This window comes from Phacochoerus africanus, chromosome 15 (genome assembly GCF_016906955.1).
Source record: "Phacochoerus africanus isolate WHEZ1 chromosome 15, ROS_Pafr_v1, whole genome shotgun sequence".
In the NCBI taxonomy this organism is placed as follows: Eukaryota; Metazoa; Chordata; class Mammalia; order Artiodactyla; family Suidae; genus Phacochoerus; species Phacochoerus africanus.
The window spans coordinates 105,976,886-106,000,661 of NC_062558.1; positions in this window are offsets into that span (position 1 = coordinate 105,976,886).

The following is a 23,776-nucleotide window of genomic DNA, read 5'->3' on the forward strand; positions in this document are numbered from 1 at the left end:
GCTGAAATTTTTATACATAAACTGTAAAAAAATCTTTAAATCACAAAATTTGGCTAATAGTTTTCTGTTTTTGTGGCATTAGCAACTGCAGCTACATTCTGTAATTTTAATTGTCCTCTGATTTTTTGAAACTGCACTAAATTTTTCTTAACTTTCTAAGATTTCAGGAGAACTCTTGGCATGGCTAATGTGCACGTTTCCATCCTAAAGTGTTTTCCCTGTACTAGAAATGTGATTTTTCTATAAATGCTCTTTGAATTTATGGGGCGATGCCAAATACGATTTTCTCAGGATTTTATTAGGCTGAATCATAAGAAATTGATGAGATTTTACCTTTTTAACTTACAAAAATCATAGTTTCTTATGGTTCACTCTATTAAGATACCTCTATTCTACACCAAATATTTAGAAGACTTTGGAGTATATTTTTTAAAAATACTTTTAAAGTACAGTAATCCTAGTGAACTTATTTTTATATTTTTCCCTTATGGACTTATATGTCATAATGCTTCATGTCATATGTTAAATGTAAAGACCTGTGAGTCCATGGTTGATTTTTGTAATTTCTTGAACAGAAAAAAAAAAAAAAATCACTGTTAAATTCACTATATCAGTATGATATTAAATGTCAATGCTGCACCATGATACTAATGTCATGAATTCAAACAACACATTTTTATGTCTTGAACGTCATCAGGCCAGTACTCTACTGTTAGAATGTAGAATTTAGGAAAACTTTGGGAAGTTAATCAGGAAGGAGGGAGTACATTGCAAATGGCTCTTTGTCACAATGAACCCTTTATTGGTGAGGCTATAACGGTCTCCAGCTCTGACTGCATCTATTATTATCTTAAGCCTAGAGATTTGAAAGATTATAGCTTCTTTCCCATCCTTTCATCATAATTCTATCAAAGTAAGAAAGAACCTGGCTTCTGAGGTTTATGCCTTACTTCGAAAGGATCTTTTCCAGTAGTTCCAAGAGGGAGTTTTTGTTGCTGATCTTCTCAAATGCTTCCCACCTGACAAGTCCTAAATGAAGTCTGTTTAGAGGAGTCACAGTATCATTATAACTTTAGCCTAATTTGCAATATTAGAGTTTTAGAGTTGAAACAGCATCGTTTTGCAAGTATCTTAGATAATTATAGAATTAGAGCATTTTAGGGCTCAGAGGTTAGAAATCCTCTTGTAGGAGACATGCTTCATAGACAAGGATGCTAGGAAGCGGACCTGCCCAAGATGGGTTTCCATGGCTTTATTTTTCCCTCCTTTAGTTCCATGATAAAGTATGGAAAGTAAAACACTGCTTGAACTATCTAAGGAAAATCAACTCTCAGGGAACCCTCTCCTGGTTCTTTATCTTGCACAATAAAGGAACTTATGGAACCTTGAAAGTTAAACCCCTTTGGGCCTGTGCACTAGAGACATGTTTTATCTCAATAGCATGGTTTTAAATGCTTGAATATTACAATATATGACCAGAGTTGGAGAAAATGATTCTTCTCCAAACTTTTATAGGGTATGATTTTTAAACACTTTTATAATGTCCAAGGTGTATTCAAGGATATGTATTGTAACAATTATGGGTGTGTATATTTTGCAAAGACTGTAGTTTATATATCTTGAAAATGAAACTATGTTCATAAGCTATTTTATAGTTACTAATAAAATTAATATGAAAGAAAACTATATTTTGGTTTTTATGATTGTAGCATATGTACTAGCTAATGTTACATTTCTTTTTTCATCCATATGCTTCAAGATGTATTTTATAAAAGAGATCGACCTCTAGCCATTCAGTTGTGATGTAATTTCAAGTTTCAAACTGTTTATCTGTTCCTCTGTTACCATCACATCAAATTCAGTGTCTCTAAAATAAAGGCCTAATCTTACGTTCCAGTGAGGACTTTTTTTTATTATTCAATGAATTTACTACATTTATAGTTATACAATGATCATCACAATCCACTTTTATAGTATTTCCAACCCACAACCCCATCGTAGTGAGGCCTTTATCGTTCTAGATCCTCAGAGCTTGGAGCAGCTTTTGTTCCCAAAACTAAGTCCTAGAGTGTGTATCTTCTTATTGTCTTGTGAATTCTTTCCTCATCCTTTCCACTTGCTGCTTGCTTAGTCCAACACTTATCACCTCACACCTGAATCACCACAATAGTAGCTTCAGTGAGTTACGCTTCTAGACTCTCTTTCACTCAGATCCTTGTTCCACTGTCAGACTTCATAATGCCCTGCTGTCATTATTACTACCAGAGAAACAGTGTGGCTCATGAAGCCACAACGAAGCCTTGTGTTACACACCATATCACATCCAAATTATTCATCTGGCCCTATTCCCACCCTTCCAACTTGATTTCCCATATCCCAACCCAAATTCAAGACTTGAGTCCATCTCCCCACCAACTCTCACATTTTCCAGGAGATTCCTTCTTCTGTATTTCACGCACATCTTTGTCCTCTAAAGCCTCTTAGCCTCCAGTGGCTCAGTGGAGCTTCTATTCCACTGTCTCCCACTTCTCTCATCTACAGTAGCCCACTTAGGAAGACTGGATAAAGCACTGATTAGCTGTCTGAAAGTCTGGTTGTGGTTTAATCACTTTCTGGCTAGGCCCTTCCACTTAGTGTCCTTGAACCTGTTTTCCTCATTTGACTCAATCATTAAATAGAAAAATATTATTTAGCCCAACCCATGTGACAAATAAGTGTCACAGAAGAACTGTAGACCACAAAGAGGACAAAAACACTTAAATATTGAATGGTGGTTAATATGAAGTTGAGCATTTATTCTCCTCTTCAAAATGATACCTAGCTCAGGGTTCTTACCCCTGAGCAGCCTCACCAGGTGTACAAACCTCATTTGGCTTCCTTCTGCTAGCACAGAATTCTACTGTTAAGACAGCTCTCATTTCCTGACTGATTGCCCATGTAGGGTTGCAAAGGGTCACAGTCTTTTCACACACATAGATATGCCCACCTTTCTAGTTCTGGCTTTAGCTCTGTGAGTATTGCACTTGGTTCTGAGTGTGTGTGTGGGGGGGGTGAGCCTGATTCTCTGTTGTACATGCATGATTCTTCAAACTCAGCATGGCTCTTCTAGCTTTGTATCTTTTCATCCAATAAGCACCATCAGTCTATGGGGGATAATCTAGTAGGAAGAGAGCCAGATCTCTTTGCTAATACACTGGTCTCTGATCTAGGTATAGGGAGCCATGCTCACTACTGGCATGAGGATTTGGTAATTACAGTGTATGGTAGGCATGTTAAGCCTGGGCAGAACCCCAAGCACACTATTATATAACCCCTTTGGTCCTTTACATTAAATCTAATACAGCCACCATATTCTAGAATTCTTCAAGAGGCCCTGTCAGGGACCCTCTGTGATCCATAAAGACCCATTTAGGTTTTAGCTTATTCGAAAATCAGATTTGGAAAACCAATTCATAAAGAGCCTGTGAAATTTGGCACTGCCCATCATTTCCTGGAAATTGGGGCTGAGGTTCTATAGCAAAAGGGTAAGGAGCAGACTTAATTGGTGTCAAGGTAGGGCAAAAAACGTTATACCATAGAAGTCCAGTCCACAAGAAAAGGTTCCACTGGGTTCCACAAGGTACTATGCTAGCTGTTATCTACTGAACTGGATTTGCAACAATATAAAAACAATGCTATTTTTACCACTAATTTTAAGAAAAGTTACTTTCCAGAAGAATGTTATTTGTATTAACATATAATGGAATTGTTTTAAATAAATAATTTATAAATAATATATTGTTTTGCTTTTGTGTGCATGTGTATGTGTGTATCCCACATGAACCAACAGCTCTGCGGAGTCCTCAATAATGTTTAAGAGAGTAAAGGGATACAAGACCAAAAACTTTTCGATCCATAAATTTAATAGAGTTATCAAATTTGAAACCTTAAAAAACAAAGATTAAACCCATCACTTCTGTTTCATGAAGTTCTGCAGTATGAGATGCAACTAAATATCAGATTTTAAATTAGAAACCTCTTTAATGTCGTGTTTAATTTTAGAATTGTGAAGTTAGCTCTAAATCTCTATGAGAGGACCAGATTATCTACCCAAGAGAGAATAAAGGAACAATAAGCAATCCATTTGGCCCATGGTCATCAGGTCACATCAAATCGTCTCTGTTACTTCCTGTGTATGTGCTTTGGTTCCTCTGTATGTGCACTTTAGAAAAGCCAGAAGACTTTGATATTCTGTAGCATAGTATGTGCACTGACACAACTTTTATGAAGGGCAATTTGACAGCATGGACTACTTTACAGATGCACATATTTTCCACCCAGAAGTTCCATTTCAGGAATTTGACTTATACTTGCTTACTACAAAGTGATACATACAAGATTATTCATCACAACATTATGTAATAGCAAAAAAAAAAAAAAAAAAGTACTAGCCTGAATGTTCCCTCAATAGAGAATTGGTTAAACAAGCAATGGTACATACACAAAATACAATGCCATAAAAAATAAATTAAGTGAGAGCAAGGGAGCTTTACATACATGGATGTAGGATAATCTTCAAGACAGTTAAGTGGGAAAAGCAAGATTAACATAGTAGTATAAAAGAGGATGTGATCAATTGTATAGAAAGAAGATAAATAATATTCCAGGAAGATAACACAAGAATTTGGTAACATTGGCTGCCTTTAGGGAGAAGAATCTTGTAGCTGAAGAGCAGGGTGGAAAGGAGACTTTTCACTGAATCCCCTTTTATAACTTTTAAATTTTGTGCTATGTGGATATATAACCTAGTCCAAACATGAAGTAGAAAATAAAACTGGTAGAGCAAAAACAAAAAGATGATTTGATAGAAAGGAAAGGAGACAAGAAAGAAGAGAATATAAAAGAGAAATAGAGATATACATACATATATACAGAGAGAGAAATGTTTACTGTTTTAGTCTGATCTATCATTTGGCTCATAATTACTGACTTCCTTTTGCTTTCTCCTCTTTTCCTCGTCCAGCCTACAAATTAGACTTAAATTTCCACATGCTCTACGACTGAAGAAAATACAAAAGGAAAATCTGCATTTCAGCTTTTCAATAGAAATATATCCCGGGAGTTCCTGTCGTGGCTCAGTAGTTAATGAATCCAACTAGGAACCATGAGGTTGCGTGTTTGATCCCTGGCCTTGCTTAGTGGGTTAAGGACCCGGTGTTGCCATGAGCTGTGGTGTAAATGGCAGACATGGCTCGGAACCTACATTGCTGTGGCTCTAGCGTAGGCCGGCAGCTGTAGTTCCAATTAGACCCCTAGCCTGGGAACCTCCATATGCTATAGGTGTGGCCCTAGAAAAGACAAAAAAAAAAAAAGAAAGAAAAAGAAATATATCTCCTCAGATCCCCCAAACACTGCCCAGCCCTGAGCTAAATATCTGCCTTTCATAGCACCAAGATTATTTTTATGTAAAAAAGAAACTAACATTTATTAAATATGTCCTATCCAGGCCAAGAGCTTCTTGATCTTGTCTCATGCAATCTTTGCCAATGTTGGGAGATAGGATGATTGGGAAATTAAAGTTCAAAAAGGTTGGATGGGGTCAACTACCTGGTAAATTCCAATGCCCTCACTAGTAAATGTTGGAGCTGGCCCACTACCCTAAGTCTGCCTGGCCTCAAAGACCTTGAAGACCTTGACCTTGTCAGTACCCTCTATCACCCTCCTAGCTGGGGCTGAGTGCAGGACAGGGAAACCCCACGGTGTTTGCTGCTATACTGAAGGGATTGCTTCATAGGAATCTTCGCCGGGATTTGTAGGTGTGTGATTAAAATTTGACTTCTCACATACTTTAAGTGCAGAAGAGAATGGACTAAGCAAAAGATTGAGCGCCTAGTTCCCTAAACTGTTCTATTTCTCAATGTATACTAATAAACTGGCATTGTTCCTCATTTGTCTCCATGTTATTGGTTACTGTGACTCTTCCCAGAGAAACAATGTATTCACAGAAATCCTCATCCCCTTTCTTGTAATTAGTACCTCTGGATTGCTCAGGGTAATGATGCTACCTGCTAAAACAAACCCCATATCTCAGAGATGTGTCAATAAAGTTTTATTTCTTAGTTACATCACAGTCTGATAGAAATTGTAAGACCAATGTAATCTCTCCTTTAAGTGATGATTCAGGCCTCCAGTCTCCTTCTATTTTATGGTCCTGACTTCCTCTTCTTCTTCTTTTTTTGTCTTTTTAGGGCCACACCCATGGCATATGGAGGTTCCCAGGCTAGGGGTCAAATCAGAGCTGTAGCTGCCGGCCTACACCACAGCCACAGCAACACGGGATCCGAGTGGTGTCTGTGACCTACACCACAGCTCATGGCAACACCAGATCCTTAACCCACTGAGCAAGGCCAGGGATCGAACCTGTGTCCTCATGGATGCCAGTCAGATTTGTTTCTGTTGAGCCATGACAGGAACACCTAGGATCCTGACTTCCAAAACAGCCTGCAAGACAGAGTTTACATCCACACAGGCTTGGACATGGAGAACATTACTTCTACCTGTAGCCCACAGACATTAACCTAACTGAAAAGGAAGGTAGAAAATAAGATTTTTTTCCTTTCTATCCAGGAAGAGGAAAATGCAACAGAATTTGGTGAACACATAGCACAGTTTCTGCATGACCCTCTCCCTTTACAGATGCACCTGACCCTGATCCCGCATACTTCTGGTGGAGCTGGCAATACAGGATCCCATCCCCAATGGCCGAAGGAGTAGGTAGGCCCATGACCTGAACTCAACAAAGTCAAGTTTTTCTCTCATGGTTATTTGAATATTGAGCAGAGTCGCAAGAGCAGAAGACACACAGTTGAGTTGTTGGATAGCAATGCCCAATGAGATGGGCCATGGGTGTGGCCTGCTGAATTTCTTTGGCTATAGTAGGTCCTGTCCATCCTAACATCCAGTTGTCCAGCTCTATTATAAAGTCTGTGAGCACTATTATTCCAATTACTCCCCTATTTGTGATTAAGTCAGAATTATTTTCTATTACTTGCCCCCCAAATTCTTTAATCAATACCTGATTTTGCTGTCTACATGCTGCTTAACCAGATTCTCATTCCCTTACGACTCAGCCCTGAATTATGATCATTTCACTCAGAGGTGCCTCCGCTTGGAGATGTGATGAGAGAACCCACCACTCTTTTCCAGGGGACACCCTCTCTCTCATTATCTGCTATCTTTCATCTTCTATGAACATGAAAAAACAATTAACAATAAAGAGAGAAGCTTAAGGCCAAATAAGTGGTAAGGACAACATGACATCCTCAGCCTGGATGTCTTATGGACAAAAGAATCATACTCAGTAGTGATCTCTGAGGAAAGTTCTCAGAGAGTAGTTTGTCAACTTTTTAAATTTCACAGAGAAAAGTCCCACTACAAGACCACAGTCCAATAAAAATATTGTAGAAGCTACATACGTGCTATAGATTGAATGTCTGTGTCCCCCTAAACTTCATATGTTTAAAGCCCTTAACCCTCAATGCAATGATTCTAGGAGGTAGGTGCCTTTGGGAGGTAAACAGGTTTAGATATGGCCATGAAGATGGGGTCCCTAATACGGGATTTGTGTCCTTATAAGAAAAGGAAAGACCAGAGCCTTCTCTGTCTACCCCATAAGGATACAGGAAGAAGGACATTATCCACAAGCCAGGAAGAAGGTCCTCACCATGAACCAAATCTTCTGGCACCTTTATCTTGGCCCTCCCAGCCTCCAGAACTTTGAGAAATAAATGTCTGTCATTTCAGCTACCACATCTACGGTATTCTGTTACAGCAGTCTGAGCTAAAATAATATGCAATTTTGAATTTTCTCGTGGCCTTATTAAACAATGTGAAAAGACATAGGTAAAATTAATTTTAATAATATACTTTATTTAACCTAATATATCCAAAATATTACCATTTCAACATGTAATCAATATAAAAAATTATTCATGAGCCATTGTACCTTCTAGTTATCATCCCAAGCCTTGGAAATCTGGTGTCTATATATAGTTACAGCACATCTCAGTTGAGACCAGCCACATTTCAGGTGTTCAGTGGCTACATGTAACAAGTGGTTACCTAGTTTGACAGCCCAATTTGACAAAGTGCTTGGGGGTGTGGGGGAGGAAGATAACAGTAGCAGCTAGCATTGTTTGAGCCTTACTACATGCCAGCACGTATCAAAGCTCCTTACACATTTCTCTCACTGGAATAACCTTGCAAGGTTGATGTTCTTTTCCCTATTTTATGAATTAAAGATAAAACTGAGAATGTTTGAGATTTATGTGAGGTCACTTAGCCAGCAAAGGACAGAAGATAGAGTAGGTTACACAAAGGTCTATTTGACCCAAAGCACTTTCTTTTTGGCTGCAGCATGCAGCTAGATGTGGGATCTCAGTTCCCAGGCAAGGAATCGAACCTGGGCCACAACAGAGAAAGTGGCAAATCCTAACCACTAGATCACCAAGGAACTTCCCTCAAAGCTTTTTTTTTTTTTTTTTGGCGTTTTAGGGCTGCATCTGTGGTATATGGAGGTTCCCAGGCTACGGGTCAAGTTGGAGATGCAACTGTCAGCCTACACCACAGCCACAGCAATACAAGATCTGAGCCACATCTGCAACCTTCACCGCAGCTCATGGCACCGCCAGATCCTTAACCCACTGAGGAAGGCCAGGGATCAAACTTGCATCCTCATGGATATTAGTTGGGTTCGTTACCGCCGACCCACGAAAGAAACTCCACAAAGCACTTTCTAACTGATCTCATGCTTCCCATTTACAGACACAAGTAGGCAAATTGCTCTGGACTTTACCCCAAAGGTCATGAAGTAGGGCAGGGCGTAAAAAAATCTCAAAGGAATTAAACTAAAGTGTATAAACATCACAGTAAAGTGTGTAGCCAAACTGGCCATTCCCTGTCAAGGCAAAGAGACACCTACCATGCAGATTCGAGAAGCAGAAACAAAGTGCTAATAAACTTCCCCAGCCAAGAAAAAAAAAATTCTTTGAGAAGGAATAATGAAGGAAAGAACAAAAAGAAAAGGAAAGCTACACTAACTGGAAAGAGATAAGTGAGTTTGAACATTAACAAAGGGCAAAAGTTGGTGATATAAAAATAATCACAACCTTGGCGGATAAATATGCAATTTCAACAAAGCAGGTGGAAGTGGATGTCACAAGTCCTACCTGTAAGGTTGTTCTTGGGGGAAGGAGGAACCAGACCATGGAGCCAGCTCAGGGATTACTGGCATCGACTGTGGGAAGCAAGTCAAAGGAGACAGGGACGTGCAACATCCCAGGTGTGCTGTAAGAACACCCCGTTCTGGCTGGCTCCACACCAGCCACCAGGACAGACACAGCTGCTGCTTATACGTGCTCAGTTGGGATTAACGTCAAAAGTGAGAATCCATATAAATAGTCCTCAAAGAAAGGAGAACATCATGCTAAATTTATCAAATCCTTCCATTACGCCTTTTCTGTATTTAGAGTTTCATTTCTTATTCATTTCCCATTGTTTGGATGGCTTTGTCTGTCTTTATTTTTATGTCTTAACTTGGCAAATGTAGAAGTTAATTTCATATTAGTCCTCCAGTCTTATCATTTAAAAACACTTCAGTGATATGTAAAATCAAAAAAGCACTGCTTAAGATTCCATCCTTTCTCATATGTATTATATTTGCTTCTCTCTGGTGTAATTTCAGTTATGTCCTCTAGCCTAGCTGCCTAGCCTCAGTGCATAAGTATGCTTGAATTTCTTCTAAGTAAATCAAATTAAAGTTAACCTTCCTTAAATGCTCCCCCCAACATACACCTGAGCACCAGTTTCTTATTTAACTACTATTTTTTCCTCAACTGTTTAGTGCCCCAATTTTTCACACTGGCAACTGACTATTAAACAATTTGTAATAGTTTCTCCACCAAAATAAAGATTAATTAAAATCTATTATTCAATTGTAATGCTCTTCCTTCTGATTGAATCACTATTAAAAATGCATTGTCTTCTTCCTATTTAATCACTTTCAGAGGGCCCAGTATCTGAGCTATATTATGCGTTAAATAGTCCTTTGTCAGTTTACCTTGGAAACTTAGCCAAGTTCATAAGCTCCTGAATAAGAGAAAAGCCATGTTTCAAAGTGGTTTTCAAATACACTTAGTTTTTCTTTTATCTTTTTATTTTGATATAATTTCAGAATTACAGAAACATTGCAAGAATTGTACAAATAATCCCCACTACATTTTGCCCAGATTCCCCAAGAGTGAACATTTGTGAGTAAGATGCAGATGTGGTGCCATTTACCCCTTACATTATTCAGGGTTCTCCAGAGAAACAAAGCAGTAGGAGGTACATACCTATCTTGAAATAGGTATGTATGGAGGAGGTGGGGGAAAGAGAGAAAGAGATTTTTAAGGAATTGGCTCCGAAAGTTGTGGGAGCTGGTAAATTTGAAATCTATAGGGCAGCCCAGCAGCCTTGAAATTCAGGAAAGAGCTGATGTTGCATTCCTGAGTCTGAATTCTTCTGGCAACAGGATAGAAATCAGGCAGATTGTCCATGTTGCAATCTTCAGGAGAATTTCTTCTTCTTTAGGAAACCCAAGTCTGTCCTCTTTAAGGCCTTCGACTGATTGGATGAAGCTCATCCACATTGTGGAGTATAATCTGGTTTACTTAAAATCTTCTGATTTAAATGTTAATCACATTTTAAGAATACCTTCACACCAACATCAGATGGGCTTTTGGCCAAACAACCGGGCATCGCAGCCTAGCCAAGCTGACACATAAAATTAACAATCACACCCCTAAAATTCTGCAATGTCTATTTCCTTTAAAAGCATATTCTTTCAATAACCACAGTAAAATTTGCAAAATCAAGAAACTAACATGAACATAATGGTAATGTATTATATACTAACTTTATTTAAATTTCACCAATTTTTCCCCAATAGCCAAAAAAATAATATGGATAGTTCTAAAGTCAACAAGAAAAAATGTTTAAAAGAAGAGAAACTGCTACAAAGAAAATAATTTTAATGAAAGGACTGTCGATTTGTTTTAATTGAGAAATTAAGAAAATAATTGAGAAAATAAGTTGGCAGCTCTCTGACGGATCCATGAATTTTTTTGGAATTTGATCTTCAAAATCCTGAAGTCTGGTAGCTATCTAGTGATTCCATCCTTTCTCATAAGCTCCAGGAACTTGTTTTTCCAATTCCTCAAACTCCTCACTTCTACTGGCCCCTCTTCTTCTATATATAATTATGTTCAGATCTCTCCTATCTTCTAGCCAAACAAAAGTAAATCCTTTTCTAATTCCAACCTTTCCCTTTTGCTACTATCCTAGTTCTTCCCATAAAAACTAGACTTCTAGGAAGAATCATCCACACCTGTCTCATTTCCCTCCTCACCCCATTTACTCCTCAATTTATCATATCCATTCCTTGCTTGACTATCCCCAAATTGTTTTACTGCTCAGGGAAAGTGACCCCAACCCAACCTCTGAAGAAGGGATAGGTGGGAGTGACTTTTAACTACCATGATAGTCTAATTTACTTGCCAAGGATTGATACAGAAAGGAGCAAAGATGGAGCTCTGGTTGTGGCTCAGCAGGTTAAGAACCCAACCAGTATCCATGAAAATGTAGGTTCAATCCCTGGACTTGCTTAGTGGGTTAAGGATCCAGCAGTGCCACATGCTGTAGCATAGGTCACAGATGCAGCTCAGATCTGTCATGGCTGTGGCTGTGGCTGTGGCTGACAAATGCATCTCCCATTCAACCCCTAGCCTTGAAACTTCTATATGCTGCAGGTGTGGCTGTAAAAAGAAAAAAAGAAAGGGGCAAAGAAACCAATCTAGTTAGTTAGATGAGAAGGGAAGTTTATAGGCAATACCGCTGGGAAAGATTTTCTAGTTCTCACAATGAGGCTTCTGATAAGAACCTTTTCTGCTTTGTGAGGAGGTGCTGCTTGGAGCCAAAGCAGCCTCCTGCAACCCTGAGGACATCCAGCCAAATGCATCCTGACTGATAAAACTCTGTGGCACTATGAGTGGTAGTTAACATTTTGCAAACTGGTAATAACTTATCAGACAATTATATAGTAATTTATCCCTCCAGAATTTCAGGTAATAAGAAATCCATTATTTAAAAACTTCAATTTTTAAGCATCCTAATTATTTACAAATGTTACAAAAGCATTATGTCTTATTCTCCCTCCCCCCCCCTTTTCTGCAAATGAGTATTATTTCAATTATGCTGTATAAAATGAGCTACTGATAAGTACCTTAAGAATTTAACCACTGAACTGGCATCATATAAAAGACAATTCCCGTAGAAGAGAATGTAGGCAAAACATTCTCTGACATCAACCTTACAAATGTTTTCTTAGGTCCGTCTCCCAAGGGAACAGCAATAAAAGCAAAAATAAATCAATGGGACCTAATCAAACTTACAAGCTTTTGCATAGCAAAGGAAACTATATAAAAAAAAGAAAAAGACAACCAACAAAATGGGAGAAAATAGTTTCAAATGATGCAACCGACAAGGGATTAATCTCTAAAATACACAAACAACTTATACAACTCAATAGCAAAAAAACCAACAACCCAATGGAAAAATGGATAAACCTGAATAGACATTTTTCCAAAGAAGATATACAGATGGCTAATGAGCACATGAAAAGATGTTCAACATCATTCATTATCAGAGAAATGCAAATCAAAACTACAATGAAGTACTACCTCACACCAGTCAGAATGGCCATCATTAATAAGTCCACAAATAACAAATGCTAGAGAGGGTGTGAAGAAAAGGGAACCCTCCTACACTGTTGGTGGGAATGTAAATTGGTACAACCACTATGGAAAACAGTATGGAGGTACCCCAGAAAACTAAATATAGAACAATCATATGACCCAGAAATCCCACTCTTAGGCATATATCCAGACCAAACTTTCACTGAAAAAGATACATGCACATACATGTTCATTGCAGCACTATTCACAATAGCCAAGACATGGAGACAATCTAAATGTCCATCGACAGATGAATGGATTAAGAAGATGTGGTACATATACACAATGGAATACTACTCATCCATAAAAAAGGACAAAATAATGCCATTTGCAGCAACATGGATGGAACTGGAGACTCTATACTAAGTGAAGTAAGTCAAAAAGAGAAAGACCAATACCATATGAAACGACACATCTGGAATCTAATGCATGGCACAGATGAACCTTTCCACAGAAAAGAAACTCATGGACATGGAGAATAGACTTGTGGTTGCCAAGAGGGAGGGGGAGGGAGTGGGAGGGATGGACTGGGAGTCTGGAGTTAATAGATGCAAACTATTGCATTTGGAGTGGATAAGCAATGTATAGCACAGGGAACTATATCCAGTCACTTGTGATGGAACATGATGAAGGACAATGTGAGAAAAAGAATATACATATGTATGACTGGGTCACTTTGCTGTACCATAGAAATTGACAGAATACTGTAAATCAACTATAATGGAAAAAATAAAAATCATAAAATAAAAAAAGACAATTCCAAGGGCACACAGATTAGCTTTAAGTAATAATTTGCCCTGGAATACCCCATAATGGCAAGTTAATGGCAAGGCTATATTAGTCATGGTTCTCAGCCTTCCAAGTCAATATGAATTACTTTAATGCAATATTTTTTCTAAGATTCTGTGCACTTTATTGTGTACAGCACTTTCAAAAGGCTGCACAGCAGCTTGGTCTATGATTTTTCAGCAAAGATAGCAGCAGCCTTTCAAACAGAAAAGCTTTTAAGATTCAGAAATCATTTACAGGAAAGTGATTTTAGTGAAGTGGCTTAGTAGTTCTCATTATTAAGGAGTGTTCATTTGGACGCCTGCCTGGACTACACCTTAGGGGAAAAAAAATTGTCAAAATGACTTCGAGGTTATTTACACACCATCCCTTTGGTTTAGAGCTCAATTTTACCAGCAGATGTCACTACAGTCAGACATTATTTTAAAAAACCAGAAAAAAGTGACCTTATTAGTGCTTAAAGGCTATCAGAAGGGAAAGCAAACAAGCTATTCTACATTTAAACATGTACTCTCTTTTCCTTTCTCTTTTTTTCCTTTTTCAGCTGCACCTGCAGCATATGGAAATTCCTGGGCCAGGGAGTGAATTGGAGCGGCAGCTGCAACCTACAACACAGCTGCAGTAATGCCAGATCCTTAATCCGGGCTGGGCATCAAATCTATGCCACCTCAGAGACAAGGTTGGATTTTTAACCCACTGTGCCACAGCAGGAACTCTGTGATCTTCTTTTAGGCATGTAATAAATGTTTTTTGAGTGAATTAATGAACAACCAATGTGTATTAATTACTCTGCCTTGAAATCTTTGTGACTGAGTTATGTTGATAGGCATGTCAAAGGCAAAGCTTTGGAATTTGCAAAATAAAAACGATCTCTAAGATGCAAGCAGACAAGTTGAGAAGAAAACAGGTTGTCTAGAGTCCATTCATGAGAGGGTCATGAGAATTCAAGCAAACTGACTTTTCAGACATTAAATACACCCGTCCATGTCAGCAATAAGCAAGGTACTGCTGGAAGCAGAGGATGATGGGGTACTCACATGGGAAAGTGAAGCAGAGGCATTTGTTCTGTACTCCACTCATGAAGAGGGGAAGGGGCAGATTTTTCTGGCACCTGAGACAGACACAAATTCTCAAGTCTGGGAGAAGGAGCTAAGAAACAGTCCTACTAGCTCACCTTCAACACCCACTTTCCTTTTTTTAGCTGAGGTTCTCCTGCACATGACATGAAGACATTAGGAAAACACTTTAAAAAAACTGGATAGTATTCAGAGGTTTGATACTAATTAAATATAACAATAGGTATTATACTCATTTCGAGTACTTGCTAAGGGGCATACTCTGTACCAAGTACCTTATCTGACTTCATCCTCCCCAAAGCTCTGTGAGGCACGAATTTTTATTATCCTCATTTTTAGAGATGAAGTATCTGAAAAATAGGGGTCTGGGGATTGAGTGGTTAAACAGCTTATCCAAGATCAACCAGTTAATGAGCAGTAGAATAAGATTCAAACCCAGCCCTGTGTGAAGCACTCTGCGTGCTCTTTTTTTTATTAGTTCATTATTTCAAGGCGATAGGTATCAGTATCCGACCAGATAAAATCTGGAGTCATGTTGTTTAAGCTGACTTTACCTGCTCCCACCCCCCCCCCATCAAAATAGACCCACACATATGTAGTCAATAAATGTACCACAAAGCAGCTTGAACATAAGACCTGAAACTACAAAACTCCTAAAGAAAACAGGAGGTAAGCATCTTGACATCATGATTTTTTGGATTTAACAACAGAAGTACAGGCAATAAAGGCAAAAATAAGCAAGTCAGACTATGGCAAACTTATAAAAGTTACATGGCAAAGGATATCATAAATAAAATGAAAAAGCCACATGTGGAATGGAAGAAAATATTTGCAAATTCTACATCTGATAAGGGGTTAGTATCCACAATACATAAAGAACTCATAAAACTATCAAAAAAAAAAAAAAAAAAAAGCAAACAGGAGTTCCCGTCGTGGTGCAGTGGAAACTAATCTGACTAGGAACCATGAGGTTGCAAGTTCGATCCCTGGCCTTGCTCAGTGGGTTAAGGATCTGGTGTTGCCGTGAGCTATAGTGTAGGTCACAGACTCGGCTCGGATCTGGTGTTGCTGTGGCTGTGGTGTAGACCAGCAGCTACAGCTCTGATTAGACCTCTAGCCTGGGAACCTCCATATGCCATGGGTGTGGCCCTCAAAAAAGACAAAAGACAAAAGACAAAAATAAAAGCAAACAAACGATTTAAATACAGGCAGAGAATCTGAATAGACATTTTCCCGAAAATATAGATGGTCAACAGGTACACAGAAACGTGCTCAACATCATTAACTATCATGGAAATGCAAATTAGGACCACAAGGAGATACTGTCTCACCCCTGTTAGAACAGCTCTTATCACAAAGACAAGAAATAACAAGTATGGGTGAGAATGTGGAGAAAAGGAAACCCTCAGGCACCAGTTTACAGTGGGACTGTAAACTGGTGAAACCACTATGGAAAACTGTATGGAAGTTCCTCAAAAAATTAAAAATAGGAGTTCCCTTGTGGCTCAGTGAGTTAAGTATCCTCCATTGTTACTGCAGCAGCTTGAGTCGCTGCTTTGGCACAGGTTTCATTCCTGGCTTGGGAACTTCCAAATGTCACAAGTGTGGCACCTCATCACCCTCACCCCCCAAAAATGCAAAATTAAAAACAGAGCTACCATGTAATTCAACAATTTCACTCCTTGGTATTCATACGAAGGAAACAAAAACACCAACTTGAAAAGCTATCTGCATCCCCATGTTCATTCCAATATTATTTACTTATAATAACCAAGACTGGAAGAAACCTAAGTGCATTATACATATATTTCAACTGTTAAAAAAAAAAAAAGTAAATCTGCCATCTAAACAACATGGACAGACCTTGAGGACATTGTGCCAAGTGAAATAAGTCAGACAGAAAAAGACAAATACTGTATGACCTCACTTATATGTAGAATCTAAAAAATAGTTTTAAAAAACAGACCCTGAACTCATAGAGAGCAGATTGATAGTTGCCAGAGGTGGAGGGTAGAGGGCAGGTCAAATGGGTGAATGTGGTCAAAAGGCACAAGTTATAAAATAAATGAGTCATAGAGATACAATGTCCAGAAAGGTGACCATAGTTAATAATATTATATTCTATATTTTGAAGTCTCTAAGAAAGTAAATCTTAAAAGTTCTCATCACAAGAAAAAAACAAAACAAAACACTGTAGCTATATACAGTGACGGAATTTAACTAGACATAGTGTGGTGATTATTTCACTACATATACAGATATTGAATCATTATGTTGTATCCCTAAAACTAATATAGTGTTATTAGTCAGTTATGTCAATTTTAAAAAGCTGACTTTACCTGAATCATTTATATTAAAAATCTTAATTATTGAGCCATGCCTATCTGCTGTGTGCTAGGGGGAGGAGGGAAGATAAAGACATGAAAGCCAAGTGCCCTCAGAGAACTTGTGATTGAGTGGGAGAAGAGATAAGGTGTGTGGAGATGAGGAGGAAGTGAATGAGGAAGGCCACCCAGCCTCTGTCTTCTCCACACAACTCAGGAAAAAGTGGAGGGATTTGGAGCAGCTACTGTGAGAAATGTGCTGGGTTAAATAATGCATCTGGAGAAGCAAGGGGTATTTCAGGATCCTTCCCACTCCTCAGAATCAATGGAGTTTATTTTCTCAGATTTTCCAAAATAAAGTTCACCTCTGGCTAGAGCTCAAGCTTGAAGAATTTCAATACAGAATTTACTCTTGTCTCTTGAAAATTTGTCACCACTTAAAATGTTTTAGCATGAAAATATATAATTGATAACACTTCATTAAGGAGGAGGCCGAAATACTTACTTTTGCTTTCAGTATTGATTACCTATTCAACTTATTATTTCTTGTTGTCCCCTCGCTTCTGAAATAAAGAAATAACCAAGTAAGAAACCACATCATCAGACAAACTTAACATTTAGGGACATGTGTGTTTGTATTTTCAAGGTACATGAGTTCAGTGCCCTAAACCTTGCATTTTGTACAATGTCATCTGCTTGCTTTGTGCTTCTTCATACATTTGTAGACATTTTCTGGCTCCATCAGGATGTTTTCATTTCTGCCTGTATTCCACTTAAAATATTTTGTTAAATTATCTCATTGCACTTTTTGTTTAGAAATCCTCTCTTTGAGATATCCCATCTTGCTTCTGGCAAGGGAGGTAAATCTGGTTGAGTGTTAATTACTGTGGAATTTCTTCAGGCTCAAATCTTCTCCCACCCACTTTGCCTCGGAGCAGGTAGAAAAAGTTGCTCTGGAAAAATTACAGGATAAATATCTCCAAATCAATGGCTTACTAACCAAGTCTGAAATCAATATATTTTTCCAGAGTGACCTTCAAAAACTATATAAAGTCATTAAACAAGGAGAAAAAACCTCCCAAAATAGGAAACACGAATGGCTAATAAATATACAAAAAATTTCAGCCTGACTATAAATAAAGTACATTAACAGAGCAATGAGGTTTTTTCAATTTAAGTTAAAGCTTTGGTTTCATGCTGTTTTTTAAATGACAATACTCAAGATGGACAACAGGGTTCAAATTGCTAGATGGCACGATGGTTGGAAATATAAACTGGTAAAATCTTTTTTGAAAATAAATCTACAATATGTATGATACCCTGTGGCCCAGTGACTTCATTTTTAGAAGTCTTTCCTAAGAAAATAATCTGAACACAGAAAAAGAACCCTTTATATGGAGATATTTCTCTTTATAATTTATAGTGATAAAAATGTAAATAACTCTTTCCTTATTTGAGTATATTAGTTTTGTTTTGTTTTTTTAAAGTTACATTCAGGGCACAATCTTTAAGGCATTAGCCTGCTGTGGCCCCCTCTGCCTGGCAAGCAATAAAGTATTTCTTTCTCCTTTACCCCCCACCCGAAACAAGCTACATTCATAAGTTATAATCTTATACATCTTTTCACAATTATGTTTATAAAGCTAGAAATAAGGGAAAATAATTGTGATATAATACTAAATGGAAAAGCAAGGGAATATATATATATATATATATATAAATACATAAAGTATACATACACACATACATATAAGTGTATATATACATATATGTCCTTTCTGTAAAAGGATTAGACAGATGATCTCTGAGGCCCCAAATGTAATTCTATAAAGGGAATTTTACCGGGTATCATCATAAGTCACCACTCTCTGGAAACAACAATAATGAGGTGACACTTAGGAGTTGTATTAGGTCAGACTCCCTACAAGCAGAGTCTAAGAAAGGGATTGAGGGGGTGTAACTTATTAGGAGAACACTCTTCAGGAAAAGCCTGTGAGGGTCTGAGAGGAAAAAGATGACGGACGGGGAGAGAAGCAAGCCAGGATATGGTTTCAGGTGAGGTCTAATCTTGGCATGATCCAGGGGTGCACTGGAGCACAGACCACACCACAGCACTGTAGATGGTTGGAATCCCAGAAGACATTCTGGGTCGGTGGGGTGGAGTGGAATCACTGAGCTGTTAATAGCCAAGTTCACAGTAGCTGGGCTCTGGGGGCAACAGCATAGGGGATCTAGGTCGGTCCCATTGTGTCTACTAAGCCATTGTAAGGATTAAATGAGGTCATGGTTGTGGACCCACAAGATCCATCAGAGAACAGTAGCTTTTCTCACTCTTAATGTTAATGAGCTACTGATTTTAAAAGAACACAGCTGTTTTTCAATGCATACATGAAGTGGAAATGCAGTTGCAATGCAGAAGCTCAACGAAGAGAATGTCCCCTTCCCCGACAGGCACCAACCACTGTTACCACAGGCCTTGGGTACCTGGCTTCCTGCTGGTTGCAAATATATGGAAAACATCAACAAGGAAACAGGGTTGAGCCCTCCCCACAGGCTTGGTGGCCTTGATTTCCCTGGACCATGTCTTTCTCCTGCATAAAATTAAATCAATGAAGGGTCCATAATCTGGGCCTCAATATCTCCAGGAAGAGTACTGAAAGTTCCATGCAGCTTTCTGGGATTAAGGTGCTTAACTTTCATTAGATTCTTTAAGGAGAGACTGACCCAAGAAAGCCAATTTCCAATCTTCCTTCCCCTCCAGCACTCTGATTATGAGTGTGAGAAGAGACTTAAGACAAGGGAGGAAATTAAGTATTAAACTCTTTGTTCTGGTTTTAATAAATACAGCCAAATAGAATAAGGATTCTTTGATTTCATCTTCCCTCAACCCCTATTCAGATTTAGGAAAATTAAAGGCAAGCTCTCAGGGCACAACAAGTAATGCTTCAAGGCTACGTCTTCACCACCTCTGTGGCTATTACCTTCATTTTACAGAGGAGGAAACAGGAGTCTGGAAGTCCAATGGCACCCCCTTGTGGTTTAGATCTGGATGGTCAAGACTTCATGTGGCTTTCAAATGTCCTTGAGTATGTTGTGCACGCGCTGTGTGTGTGTGTGTGTGTGTGTGTTGCATTTTAGGGCCGCACATGTGTCTTATGGAAGTTCCAGGCTTAGGGGTCAAATCAGAGCTGCAGCTGCCGACCTGTGGCACAGCCACAGAAACGTAGGATCAGAGCCACATCTGTGACCTACACCACAGCTCAAGGCAATGTTGGATCCTTAACTCACTGAGTGAGGCCAGGGATCAAACCCACATTTCATGGACACTAGTCAGGTTTGTTTCCGCTGAGCCACAACAGGAACTACATATTTTTAAATATTTTTATTTTTTAAAAAGATGTATACATATTTTTCTGCTTTCAAAAGTGACACTTTAAAGATTCAACAACACATAAATGTGTAAAATATAAATGGAAGGCTCAGTGCCCCAATTTTCCTCCCTAGATGCTAAGTAGTACAGTGAATTCTTTATATATATATATATATATATATATATATATATATATATATACACACACACACACACACACACACATAAATTTGATTGATTTTTAGAAAAATGGCATTTTTTTTTTGGGTCTTTTTACCTTTTCTGGGGCCACTCCTTCAGCATATGGGGGTTCCCAGGCTAGGGGTCTGATTGGAGCTACAGCTGCCGGCCTATGCCACACCACAGCATCACCAGATCTGAGCCACATCTGCGACCTACACCACAGCTCATGGCAATGCCAGATCCTAAGCCCACTGAGCAAGGCCAAGGATCGAACTCACAACCTCGTGGTTCCTAGTTGGATTCATTAACCACTGCGCCACGACAGGAACTCCAGAAAAATGACATCATATTAAACACCTGTCCTCCAACTTCAGTACAGTTTATTGTGGGCATTTTCCATGTCAAAGTATAAAGATTGTACCTCACTCATTCGAAAACTGTAGTAAAAACAACTTATAGGAGTTCCCATTGTGGCTCAGTGGTAATGAACTGGACTAGTATCCGTGAGGACATGGGTTTGATCTCTGGCCCAGTTCAGTGGGTTAAAGACCTGGCGTTGTTGCAGTGTAGGTCATGGACACAGCTCGGGTCTGCCGTTGCTATGGATGTGGTGTGGGCCAGCAGCTGCAGCTCTGATTCAACCCCTAGCCTGGGAAATTCCATATGCTTTGGGTGCGGCCCTAAAAAAATTTAAAAAATAAATAAAAAACTTACACATCTATTAAAGACTACTTATATGTTAATTTGAAATACCAGGTTATATAGGTTTTGTGAACAATGTGGAACAAGACTTCTTCCATCTTGGAACAATTATCTAAATTTCTTATAAACTAGTTATGGAGGCGGGAGCTCTGCACTGTTTAAATTTTTTTTTTCAGGAACCATTCAGGACCACTCATGTGAAATTCTAAGCATGCTCCCACATCCCAGGGAGCTGCCCTCCCTTAGATGTCCATCAAGGTTAGGGTACACCTGCTTTGCCCAGGTGCTCATCACATCATAGCTATAAATTGCAAAAATAAGAGTTGCCTTACCAGCTGCCTTACCATGATTATATTGTATTCTATAAAGGCTTGGCTCATATAATTCTGGCATCCTGCCTGTCTAACTCTCCATACTTATAACAGAGTTTTTATGTTGCATATATTTATGGTTTATTTTTTAATTTTATAAATATTATTATATTTTGGTCAAGGTGAAATAAGTCACCTAAGAATTAGAAGCCAAATGATAGACAGATATATAGATATTTAATTACTTAACAAATCCTATTAAAAACAAAACACTTTAATAGCTTCAAATTGTACTAACCATGTTCAATTGGGCTTGGCAGAAACACCATTGTACTAGCCTTACAATGTAAATAAAATTTCACAGGTGAAATTTTACATGCAGTATTTTTTATTCAACTTATAAAACAAAAGGGGATAGTTTTGAAACTTTTAGTAAATGCTTGATGGACACAGGCACTAAGCATCTAAATATTTTCAAAATGCTTTGGTTGAACATCTCATAATGTTATAATATACATCTAAAAAGTGTGTTATACCAAACAAAGAGCAGTATAGCATGGTGGTTGATGGTTTTGACTCTGGAATCAGATCAACCAGAGTTTGAATCCTAGCTTCATCATTAGCTAGATGACTTTGAGCAAGTAAAATCACCTTCATAAACCTCGATTGCCTTATCTATGAAAGAGCTTATTAGTCCCCAAGTAACAGAGATGTTGCGAGAATTATGAGTCTGTGGAGGTAAAGGGTTTAGCACAACATCTAATGCATAATGACTATTAAGGATTATTATATTTTAAACAAAGGAGAAGGATGAAGGATGTTCTCAGATGTCTTCCTGAGCCACAAGCAGCTTGTCAGGATCTCCTTGTTCTACCTGCCTGACTCCTGCATGCTGTGCTCTTAGCCACTTCACTGTGTGACCTCACAGTGAGCATCCATTTCTAACAGGGATATGCCCTCTATCAAAAATCTATTTTTATTCTTTTCTGAAATTTGCATGGCAAAGGGAACGACGGTCTTAAAGTTAAGCATAAGAAGTATTAATCATCAGAGGAAAGACTCCTGCTCTTTGGCCTTTGATGTTAACCTGATTGAAGGAAGAGCTCTGTTTCCAAGCAGGAACTCACAGTGAATTTATTTTGTCTTCTTTTTCATGAAATAATATGTATACCTGATAAAGAAAAAAATTGCATAGTATAGAGAAATGAAGTGTTACGTTTCCTCTCCCTAAACATCTCCAGTCCTGGTCCTTTGCTCCATTTTAACTATTGGTTTCTGCCTTTGGGGTCATCTCCATCAGAGCTGGGTTTGAATGGAACAATCTCATTCAGTGTTTTCAAAGTCTGGAGTCAGAATACACTAAATCAAAGGGAACAAGAGGAGTCCTTGTCCTTCTGGTTAAGGCCAGTGTCAATAGCAGAAATTAGCAGACATTCTGAAAATGGAATTCTGGAATAAATGAGCAGATCGTGGTCAAAAGAATCAGCAGGGCCAGGAGTATAGTTGGCTTTTCTGTTTATCCCATACTTCAGCCATTCCTAGAGTCCCTGGATAGAGCCAAGCAGAGGACCAGCATAAGCTAGACAAATAACCATAGCTGATCTAAGAAGCAAGGCTTGGAAACTAGGCTAGGAACCAAATCTCTTCCCATCAAAACCATGCACCTAGGATGGTGACAGATGAATGAACCTGGCCCTGAATTTTGGTCCAGACCTGGCTCCCAGACAGGTTCTTTGAGAAGAAAGATAGTAGAGAGACTACCTGGTAAGACACAGGGTTCTGCTGGCCAAGTCAGCCACCTGCAAACAGAGAATAAATCAGGACTCCACTCTTCCTCTCATTGATAGGGCAGCCAACTTGTGGCTTACCTAGCAGGAATTTGGGAGCTGATTAAGGAAATGAAAGCAATCAAAGTTTTTTCATTTTGGTCACCAAAATAAATACAGATTATCATTAAATATTTATACCCACAAGGGAAACAACTTGGCATGGATTTCAAAGTATTTAATTGCAATTTAAGCATATCATGGCATTCAATATTTTGTTTCATTATGGCTTTATTTATTGACATGCCAACATGACCACAGAAAATTCTAAGTTCCTGCCTGTCCTTCGATGACCTCCTGTACTGTTAGGTAAAATAATAATTAGCTGTACAAGGAAAAAAACGATTCACTTTCCTTAGTAGCTTACACATGATATCTTAAGAATA